Here is a 10812-nt window from a genome sequence, read left to right as displayed (position 1 = left end):
ATGACAGGTCTAGGGGAACTGAAGCAAGAGGAATTTGAATGTTGCCTGCAGTGTCTATTCAGTCCAGTTCTGTGAACATTTGCTACACGCCCACTGCATCCCCAGCACCAGATTTGGGGCCATGGGCTCCCAGAAATGGGAGTTTACAGCCACAGGGCTGATCTGGGTATGTTCCTGTTCACTTGGATGTAGAAAGTCAGCCCCCACCCTGAGTTCTCCCTCAGCCACCTGCTCATCCCACCTCTACTGCATGCTAAGCTGTCACTTAGATGGAGCGTCATCAAATAGTGTCTGCCACCTACTTAATTTAACATCCTCCCAACTTCCCTGCAGATTTTATTTTGGCTGTGTTCGGGGAATACACTGCAGATGGCTCGTGGCGAGTGATTCTATTTCACACCAGCTGCTGTGGAGGCTGAACACAGACCCCATTTCCGTGCACTCTGACCAGGCTCCTGTCCTCTTTAGACCACCTGAGGTGATGCCCTAGTGAGAGCCTGTCAGGGTCACCTGTGTGTTTGTCCCCAGGCCTGCCTGGCTCAAGGGGGGCACCAGCCCTGACAGCAGCTGCAGGTGTCCAACCAATTATGGGGACCAGATGAGGGCTCCGTAGGTACTGACCTGCCTCTGACTCACCGGCAGCTCTTCTCAATGTCCTGCTGGATTCAGTCCTTGGCAATCCCTGCTCATCCTCCATCTTCCCCCCCCCCCTTGCTGACCTCCTGCACGCTCACAACCTCAATTACTTCAACCTGATAATCCCTACAGCTCTCTGTGCAACCCCAGTCCTGCTCCAGATCCCAGGATCCACCAGCCCGGATGGCCACCTGCACCAGCAATTGCGGCATCTCATGGCCACAATGGTCCCATAAGCCCTCCTCTCTTCCTAAACATCCAGAGCTTGAGTACCTGAGGTAAGATGAGTGTCCCCCCAACTCCTTCTCCCCTGAGGCTCCCCAACAGCCAACGAGTCGTTTGATCCTGCCAGGGCTCCTTAACATTCTCAGCCCTCCTTCATTTCAGTAGCTACTGCCTCAAGCCCTTTTCCATGGAGAAGACTGCGACCACTTTGCAACATACTGTCAGAGAAAGACTTTTAAACACAGATTTAATCTTAAGATTGCCCCCCTTAAAGCCCCACGGTGGCTCGTCATCTGGAGTAATGGTGACAGTGACAATTGGCCCTCAGTCAGAGCTTGCTGGGTGCTTTCAGAGCAGTGTGTGTGCAGTAACTCGTCAAACCCTCACAACAGCCTGTGAGAAAGGGACTGATAACATCCCCATTTTATAGACAAATAAACTGAGGCACAGAGCAGCCACTCAGCTAATAGGTAGGAGAGCCAGAATTCAAGCTGCTATCCATGTTCTTAATCCCTGGGTCTCTCAAGCTTTCGTCATTTCCTTTAGCAAAGGGGCCCCTTTTTACTCTTGAACAAAACCTCACGTGGAATCCTGGCCACAGCTGTAGAGACGACCCACATCAGAGGAGCTCTGGTGATGCAGAGGGGATGCTGGATCCGAAGCCCAGTCAGTCTCTCGCTCCCCTTTCTGGGCCTTGAGGCTCCTCCTGGGCACCCCAGAGCTCTATGGGGGCGTATTTGAAAACACTAGGCCTTGGGCTGAAGTCTGGCTTGGCTGGTCCTATGGCCTAGAGGTAGATCTCAGGCCTGAGTTCCCAGGGCTGTGGTCTGCAAGGGGTCAAGGAGCTGTACAGGAGAGCAAATGTCCTCAAAGCCAGGATGCAAGAATAAAAGCTCTTTCTGGGTGAATAGCAATCATTCCCATCAGCCAAGAGCTCCATGTGCATCAGCAAAGGGTCACGTGAGCTGGGTGCGGGGCATCGCTCACCTTTCACCCAATTGCAGCGTCCACACTGCCTGCTATTCCCAGATTCAAGCTGCAGACCCCCCCTGCCAGGTGCTAGGAGGGCCTCTGGTGAGGGCAGGGGGACCTGCCCACTGAGTATCCAATGAGAGGGTATCTCTAGGTGGCTGGCACCAAGCTTGTCCAACTTCCCAGGAATCCCACAAGCCCAAGAGGAGCAGGAGTGGGAGGGGGGGACTAAAGATCCTCGTTCCTGCTGCCAGAATGAGAGAGACACTGAATCAACCCAGGGAAGAGCTCCTTTGAAGCAGGACCCCTCCGGAAGCACAAACCTATAACTCTACCAAACTAGCTTCCCCCTTTGGAGATTCTTTATCCCAAGTGGGCTTCATTGTGGATGACCCCCCACTGGCCACCATTTACTTAGAGGAACTCCAAGCAGGGCCTCTGTTTCTGGGTGACTGCTGGGTGACCCAACACTTCTTTCCTTTGAGGGGACCACCCCAGTCCCTACCACTGAGGCAGGTTCCAGACTGTCTGCCCTCGTCTGGCCCCACCCCCAACCCATGCTCCGGTTTGTGGAATGGCTCTTAAACTGAAGTGCCCAGACTGGCCCAGGAGCAGGGGCCTCCTGTGGCATCACTCTCTGTAGGGGAAATGCCTTTAGCTTTTTAAGAGGAGCCGTTGCTGAGGCAGCCCTTTGCCCTTACCACCACCACCCCCGAACTGAAACTCCCAGGGAGAGGGTGTCCCATGTCGCCATGTCCCCTGTACATCAGCCATTCTCTTTGCTTGCCAGTAAAACTAAAATAAAAAGGTACATTGGCAAGTGTGAGCCATTCTTTAGTGGAGACAAGAAACCATTTCTGTGAAGACTGGATGGAATAATTCATACAGACTTTCATAAATATCCAGGGAACATTGTCATTTTGTAGATTTTTTTTTTGGCCTCCTCTAAGAAAATTCATAGCACACTTTCACCAGGGGCTGTTACAACTGTAAAATGTTATTGCTTCAATATAAACACCCAATATTCCATCTAGATCCCAGCAGGGAAAAACCATTTTTAAAGTCTACTCAATCTGATTAAATGCCTTCCTGGTCATCTGTCTGCTGTGTCTATTATCCTGAAATTAGCCATTTATAAGAATGTGCACCCAGGTACCCAGAGTGCTGGGTGTCAAGCTCCTGGCTGCCGAGCCATAGGTCTGAAAGGGGTATTGGATGTCACGGGAGAGGCTTGAGGAAAATCCACGGGATTTCCGTGGCGGGGAGGGGGAGACGGGGCGGAGAGAGGTGAGGGTGAATGCAAGGTGTGTGGCTCTCATCCTGGAGCACGTGTGGTAGGGAGTAATGAGGCTCTAAGAGGCCTGGGAGGGAAATCTGGGAAATGAAACGATGCCTTCCTTCCCTCCCCCCTTCCCCGAAAGTCAGTGAGCAGATTGTGCTGTTTTTCAACCAGGTTCTTCATTACGCAGAAGCCTGAGTACCCAACCGGCTGGAATTCCTACAGGAGGATCATCTGTTTATGTTGGAGCCACGCTGGCTGCCACCCTCATCACTGTGGCGCCCGAGGTAAGGGAAAAACCCTAGAAGCTTATTCACCTGACAACGGGGAGTCTCCTAGGATGGGTGGTGATTGGCCTAGTGTTTCTAGAACGCCTCGCTGAGAAGGCAGGCTGAGAAGTGACAACCTATGAGAGAACAGTGTAAGAAGTCATATCCCACCCGAATCTGCTGCTCGGGGGGGCCCAGAGAAGGGGGTGTGGGGGCAAAGGACGATTGCAGCCTGGTACACCCTGGAGAAGGCACCCCCTACTCTGACGTGCACAACTTTAATGTTTTCAAGACGTTCCACATGCACTGTTCCATCTGATGCTAGTGGTGATGATACCACTACACAGATATGGAAACTGAGGCTCAGAGACTTGCACACACGGAGACCAACGAGACTTAAATCCAGGTTGGTTGGTTTGTTTAACTCCAAATCCAGATTTTAGCAAAGCTGGACACAGTCTTCAGACAGCGAAGAGAGAGCTGGCGCAGCCTGAGCACCCAGCTGCGTCTGGCCCATCACTTGCCCCGGGAAATCCTCTCCCAGTCGGGGGTGTGAGCCTCCCTGCTCCGCTGGAGAGAAGCCAGCTCAGGACCCAACAATCTGACTGGCAGGCGAGTGATGGGAGTTGGGGTGAAACCCCAGCCTGACGGCCTCCCAAAGCCAGTTTTCTCTCCTCTGCTAATCCAGTCCTTTCATGTTAGATGTGAGCAAACAGAGACCTGACGGGTTAAGTGACTCGTGGGATCCCACAGCCCAGAGAGGAAGAGCCGAGCCTGGAAAGTGCCCCCCTGCGCCTTAAGGACCTGGGGCCGGGTTATCATCTAATTGTTGCTCCCCCGAAATCAGACAAGATCGCAGTGAGGTACCCGGCTGGTTCTTTTAAAGCGGCTCTAACATTTTAGCTGCACTAAGTGATGAAAGCAGCCTGGTACTTCAAAATGCCCCAAAGGACGGTATCAAAGCCTGTGGCCAGGGGTGGGCCCGGGTCACTTCTATATATAGATGTAATTGTTCTCCAGCATTTTCAGCCAGTGTGTCTGAGCAGCCTCGTAAATTCTTTCAAGTCCCTTCTCCACGGGCGCCACGCACTGTGCTGGGAATAGCTGCGGTTGCTGAGTCCTTAACCCTTTGGAGTCTCCCATTTCTGAAGGCGGCCCAGCCACGACTCTGGTCAAACAAAGGTGCGGTAGCCTAACGGAAGCCACCTGCCTTGTGGGCATACAGTCCAAGGTGGCCAGAGATGGCCTGGGCCACTGAGGCACAAAGCCCGGGTAGAGCCGCAGGGAAGGAAAGAGGCCCCCGGCTATTCTCAGATTCTCACTCGCAGTTCTTAGAGCAGTGACAAAAGGAGACACAGCCGGGGGAGGGAGTTGCGACAGATGGTCTCTATCCAGGGAGTAGCAGAAGAGAATGCTGACGTCAAGAGAAAACGGGGGCTGTGACCCTAGTGATGACTCTATTTCCTGTTCCAGGCTACTTGGCAGGGATTCTGGTAGGAGGAACACTTACTCATTGTCAAGATTTACTGGACTCCTCTCTTCACAATTAACTAAGCATCTGAAGAGCTAGGAGGCTCTTAGGAGTGGAAGAGGTTACTTTGCAAGGACACTGGTTGGGGTTCAGATGCTTTGTGAGTGGGGTTCTGGCAGCGTCTCTTTGCTGTTGCATATTTTTATAAAAGATAATTAGTACCCTGGAAGTGGAGGAGGGGTGGGAAGAAAGTGGATCTCTGACTCTCTTGAGGATCAAGGATTGAAAAGTAGGTCTGAGCACTGGGCCATATGGTAGTGAGGACAGCAGAGCCCGGGGGAGCTCAGTGTGTCATTAGGAAGGCATTAAGACCACTGTGAACAGTTGTATAGGTTGTGCACTGAACATCTCTCAGGGGCACCATTTACTTTTTAATCTCTTTTTGGATTTGTGCAACGCATAACATACAGATTGCATAAGATGACCCTGGGAGTCTAGAACCTTATACAGCTCCAAAGCATGAAGATCAGGGAAGAGGGTTGGTTTTAGTCATGGTACATCCTGTATGCTGGAATCCGACCTCACCCGGCCACCCTGATGCCCTGATGTATCCGGAGGGAGATGGCTTCAGGTTTATCTGAGCCTACAGAGTTGTAGCAGCATGCACTTACAGTCTGGGACACAGAGAATTTTTGTATGGCACACGTCAGTGTCTCCCTTGGCCATCCAGAACCTGGGTACGTTAATAAAGATGTACCGTAAGGCCAGTAGGGACAGATAGCTAAACAGAAGCCACTGCTCTATGGGACAGTGGGAGTTCGGCCACCCAGCCCTGGTACAGCTGACAGCAGCACCAGCATGGTCAGCAGGTTTTGCGGGTGGTCATGGTGGCATCGGCCACAGCCCCCAGTCGGCTCCAACAGCTGCATGGTGGGGGCAGAACTGGGTCCCTGGCTCTACCCTGGCAGTGGACCTGAATTCCAGTTCAGTGGGAGCGACATCTCCAAGGACTGTCAGGGAGCCAGTGGCTGTGATCGTTGGCATTACAGGGGCCCGACGGAGTTCCCTACTGGGCCGGCCGTGAGTGCCCATCAGAGCTACTTCAAGCATCCGTGGAAGCCGTTCTGGGAGCCTTGCACACATGTGGGGTGGGGAGGATTGTGGAAGACAGGCTGGAGCTGTGTAGAGCCGAGTGTTGGGGGCTGTGCAGCAGGATCTCATCGACACCCAAGGATTGCCAAAGCCTAAGGCACGCCGACTGCACAGACACAGGCATTTCCCTGCAGAAACTGGGCGATTGCCATAGGATGCTTCTTCCTGTGTTCCTAGGACTCCGGAGGGTGAGCGCGGAGGGAAGGTGCTAGACCAAGGCACAAGGAATAAGGCAGCATGTGCTTCCCAGGGGTCAGAGTAACGCCAATGAGAGGGCGATCTGGTGGGGGCAGGAGCCAGCAGGATGAAGCAACCAGGCATCAGGTGAAGCCGGTCTTATTACTCCAGGTCTTATTGCCCATGTCTTGACACGAGGTTGGGTTTCCTGCTAAGAAGAGGACCTTGGGGTCCTGCGGAGCCTTTCCTGAAGCGACTTCCTCAATGACTATGACCAAAATCAGGAAAAGGGTAACCCCTACCCAGCTTAGCTGACATGATAGTGATTGCATGAAGTGCGTTGACGGTTTCCATGGTGCTCCAGAAGGTCCCGGTAGAGGTAGCTCAGTCAATCGAAATGAGGGACAGCCCTCTGTGAAAGGAAACAAAAGCGTGGCCTCTTCTGGTCAGCATGATAAGGTCGCGAGGGAAAATAATACAATTTTATCAGATTCATCTGGAGAAAAGAGAGGGGAGTAACGTTTTGGCGCAGCAAGAAGACTTCTGGAATAATCTCAGAGGTGGTACCTGAAAGTTAGGAGGGGCTGGGGTCCCACTTCCACAGCTGAGTGTCCCTATCACTAAGGCCAGTCCTGCTTTCTCAGGTGCTTCCGAGGTGGCACTGCTGTCAACACACTCTCTTTGAACGGAGCTTTGAAAGGGACATGCATCTCACACACGACGGTGTTTGGTTTTCCTTTCATGTGATTTGGGGAGTAAAGGGCATTTGCAAGAATACTGGGGACAAAATAAGGTGGGATATTTGCTGTGGACTCTGTAGTGATCAACTCTCAAAGTCCCATGTGAGATTAAAAAAATAATAATAAACAGCACCCAGAGAGCATGGACCTTCGAGGTCTGTGCTTCCTAGGAGCCCCTGAAGACGGCGGGCCTGAACCGAGGAAGGACAAAAGGAAGACCAAAGTGTGGCCTGTCATATTTCGGGGACTCATAAAGATTTCTGGTGCCATTTGCAATGGAGGAAAAGTCTTAGGGAGTCTAAAAAATATTAGACTACCAGCGTTATCCGTTTACCGCCTGGACGTTTTAATTGGCAATTGACCAGGCTCTGCTTTGTTGCATCTTTTCTTTTGTTGTCTCAAATAATTGGCTTCCAACCTGCAAGACAAAAATCATTGGCAGGGCTTCAAATCCCTTTGCACAGCACACCTCATCTGTGGATTTGGTAAATATTTCTCACATGTTATATGTACTGCGATTTTTCATGTTGGTATTAATGGGAATAAAAAAATACAAATCTACCAGGAAACATTTCTAAAAGTTACTGACCCCCTTTGCCAGGTATTTCCTCAATCAGTGCACTAAGGAAATGCAAACGCTATTATAAATTTGTGTCTTTCAAGCTATAGTTTAAAACCAATATTTATTATTACTTTTCTTTAATTATAAAAACAATGAATTGCTTATCTGCCATTTCTTGGGGAGCTATTATGTGTCTGGCCATGTGTGAAGCCCCATGTATGAAATATCTCATTTAATTGTCATGACAACTTTGCAAGGTAGGCATTATGGTAGCCCCCGTGTCATAGATAAAGGAACTTGAAGAGTGTCAGTAACTTATCGATGGTCCTACAGGTAATAAGAGGCAGAGCTGCGCCCTGAGACCAGACCAACCTATCCTTTAATTACCACACTCTACGACTTCATGTGCTCTATTAGAAAATCTAGAAAACTGGAAAGGATAAGGAAACATATCTCCATATCCCTTCTATTCAGACATAGGGTGACAATACTTAAAATTTTGTCCCTCCAGTCATTTTTTCAATGCTTTTTTTTTCATTGAAGTGGTTTTATGCAGCATATTTTGTTTTGTACTTTCATAAGGGATCTTTCCATATCAAAATTTTTCCTATAATACCATACATTATGGGGCACCTGGGTGGTTCCTTGGGGTAAGGCTCCAACTCTGGATTTTGGCTCAGTTCGTGATCTTAGGGTTGTGAGATGGGGCTGGGCTGGGACAGAGCCTGCTTAAGATTCTCTTCCCACCTCTGCCCCTCTCCCTCTCCCCTTCAAAAAAAAAATAATAATACCGCACGTTGCCCATTGCTTGGTTGGATGATATTTTATTTGACCATGTCCCTATTGTTGAACATTTACATGGTTTCTGAGGTTTAGTATTAAATAATATGTGGCAGAGAGCAAAACCTGCCCACATAGTCTTTTTCTCTTGTCAAGATGTGGAGTCTGTTTCTCCCATCCTCAAGTCTGTTTTGTCCATGGGACTTGATTTGGCCGATGGAAGATTAGGAGGTGTAGACAGACTGACTGGAGGTGTACTTGCCCACTGGGGACAGCTCTCTTGTTCTCAGGAGCCTGATAATTGTCACCTTTCCAGACAGTCCCCACCTCCACGCCTGGCCCCAGGCAACCACTGATCTACTCTTTCTATCATGATAGGTTAAAATTGCCTAGGCTTTTTGCTATATAAAATGCATTTTAAGATTTTTATTAGCCAAATCTAATAATCTTTTCCTTTAAACGTGCTGTTTTAAAAGACCTTTCCTACACCAAAGATGACATAAATATTCATCTGCATTTTTTTCTATTCATTTTTGTATTTAACGTCTGGTGTGTCTGGGATTTATTTTAATATATACTATGAAGCATCTGTCCTTATTATTTCCAAAGAATTTATCAATATTCAATATTATCTTTTTCCAGCAATTTAAAATGCTAATTTTATCATATATTGAATACTTACATATACACACACACATATTCTTGGGTCTGTTTCTATTATCTTTTTTCAATCCTAAATTATTGCAGATTTTTTATAATGGCAAAGTTTTTATAGTTCTTCTGGGTAACATAGTATAAGCACTCCCTCTTCTCAATCACTACTTGTTATGCTTTTTTATTTTTTCTTTTTCTTTATTTTTCCTTCTTATCCATTTTTCTTCGTAATGAACTTGATTATTTTACTTCATTTTATTTTATTTTATCTTATTTCGTTTTATTTTATTTTATCTTATTTTATTTTCCTTGGGAAGTGAGGATCCATGAAGAACATCAAGGTCCAGACTTTTTTTTTTTCATGTATCTTAGAAATTTGTTTTATCCCCACAAAAAAAAAAAATCCCTGTCATTTAAAACTGGATCTTAAATCACATGGCTAACATGTGATTAACAGCTCTTCAGAGCTGATCCTAGAAAACAACCTTCAATGGATCTTTGAGTAATGGAACAGGACAGTATTCAGCTATTGATACGAGGCGTGCAGGTAGGTAGTCACATATTTAATATTCATACCAAAGTTGTGAGGTTTGAAAGGAGTGAGGTCTACTGTCTTGCATTATCAGAGGTTGTTGTGTTTTCAGTGCTAGTGGATTGCACCTTATCTGCAAGGTTGTGTGCATGCTCAAGAAACAAATCTTTCAGGGGCACCTGGGTGGCTCAGTGGTTGAGCATCTGCCTTTGGCTCAGGACGTAATCCCAAGGTCCTGGGATCGAGTCCCACATCGGGCTCCTTGCATGGAGCCTGCTTCTCCCTCTGCCTGTGCCTCTGTCTCTCTCTGTGTCTCTCATGAAAATAAATAAAATCTTTTTTAAAAAGGAAAAAAATCTTTCAGTACACTTAATTCCTTAGTCAGCAGTTTAATTTTTGCTTCCAACCATTCATTCTCTTCTTTGAGCTGATTCATTTTTTCAATGCACCCTGTGCCTTCTGCTTGCTTTTCAACTGACTCTTTTTTCACAGCCATATCATTCCTCTCCCTACCTTGATGATGCTCATCACTGTTGTGATCCATGGGCAATCCAGAGTTTGCAATCCAAACTTTTTGCTTTGCTTGCTTGGAAGCGTGGATGTGCCTCCACCCCCAAGGCCAGCAGCACCCAGTTGGCAACCTGCTGTAAGCCGCTGGCAGGAGCCTGAGTATGAATAATACATATTCCCACGGTACCGTCTCGCTGTGCTTTCTTGCTCATTGGGGCACTCTCTCTTGCTGACCCAGGACAGGTAGAAATGAAGGCAAGGCGAGCAAATGGTTTCCATGTTAAGTTGCCAAGAAATTTTATCCTGTACCTGCACCTCCAGCCTACCTGCCTGTAGGCAGCCTCCACTAGGAGTTGCCCCATGAGTGAGCAAAGAGGAGCTTCAGTTCCCCAATGGATTTCAGAATTAGTTTATCGAGTTCTTAAAAATGCCTGGGAATCATGGGTTTTAATTATTACTTACATTTTTTGTGTGTGATTTACATTCCCATTTCTCTAAGTCTTATTTCTCCAAGGTTGTACACTACCTAAGGACACTAGTCATCTTTTTTTCTTTTTTTAAAGATTGTATTTATTTGAGAAGGAGCAAGCAGGGGTGAGGAGTGAGGGAGAAACAGGCTCCCCAATGGGGGGCTTGAACCCTGAGATCATGACCTGAACTGAAGTTAGACACTCAATCCACCAAGCCACTCAGGCGTCCCAATAACCATCTTTTATATTATGTCTTTGACATCTCCACCATGCCTGCCTGCTCAATAAGTGTATATGCATATAGTAACCACTCCTTAGAAGTTTACATCACAGAACTTTTAAATAATATTTTTAAGCTAACCTGTCACAAAGGGAAAGAATAG

The 10812-nt window shown here is 47.9% G+C and overlaps 1 pseudogene; it reads right to left on the bottom strand.

The window, feature by feature from the left end:
* Positions 1–9523: 9523 nt before the first annotated feature.
* LOC129508371 (CCAAT/enhancer-binding protein gamma-like) lies at positions 9524–10171 on the bottom strand (annotated as a pseudogene).
* Between the last annotated feature and the right edge of the window lie 641 nt (positions 10172–10812).

Source organism: Nyctereutes procyonoides, unplaced genomic scaffold, assembly GCF_905146905.1.
Source record: "Nyctereutes procyonoides isolate TBG_1078 unplaced genomic scaffold, NYPRO_anot_genome, whole genome shotgun sequence".
In the NCBI taxonomy this organism is placed as follows: Eukaryota; Metazoa; Chordata; class Mammalia; order Carnivora; family Canidae; genus Nyctereutes; species Nyctereutes procyonoides.
The sequence above is the reverse complement of the archived record's forward strand: the minus strand, read 5'-3'. Positions and strand labels throughout refer to the sequence as shown.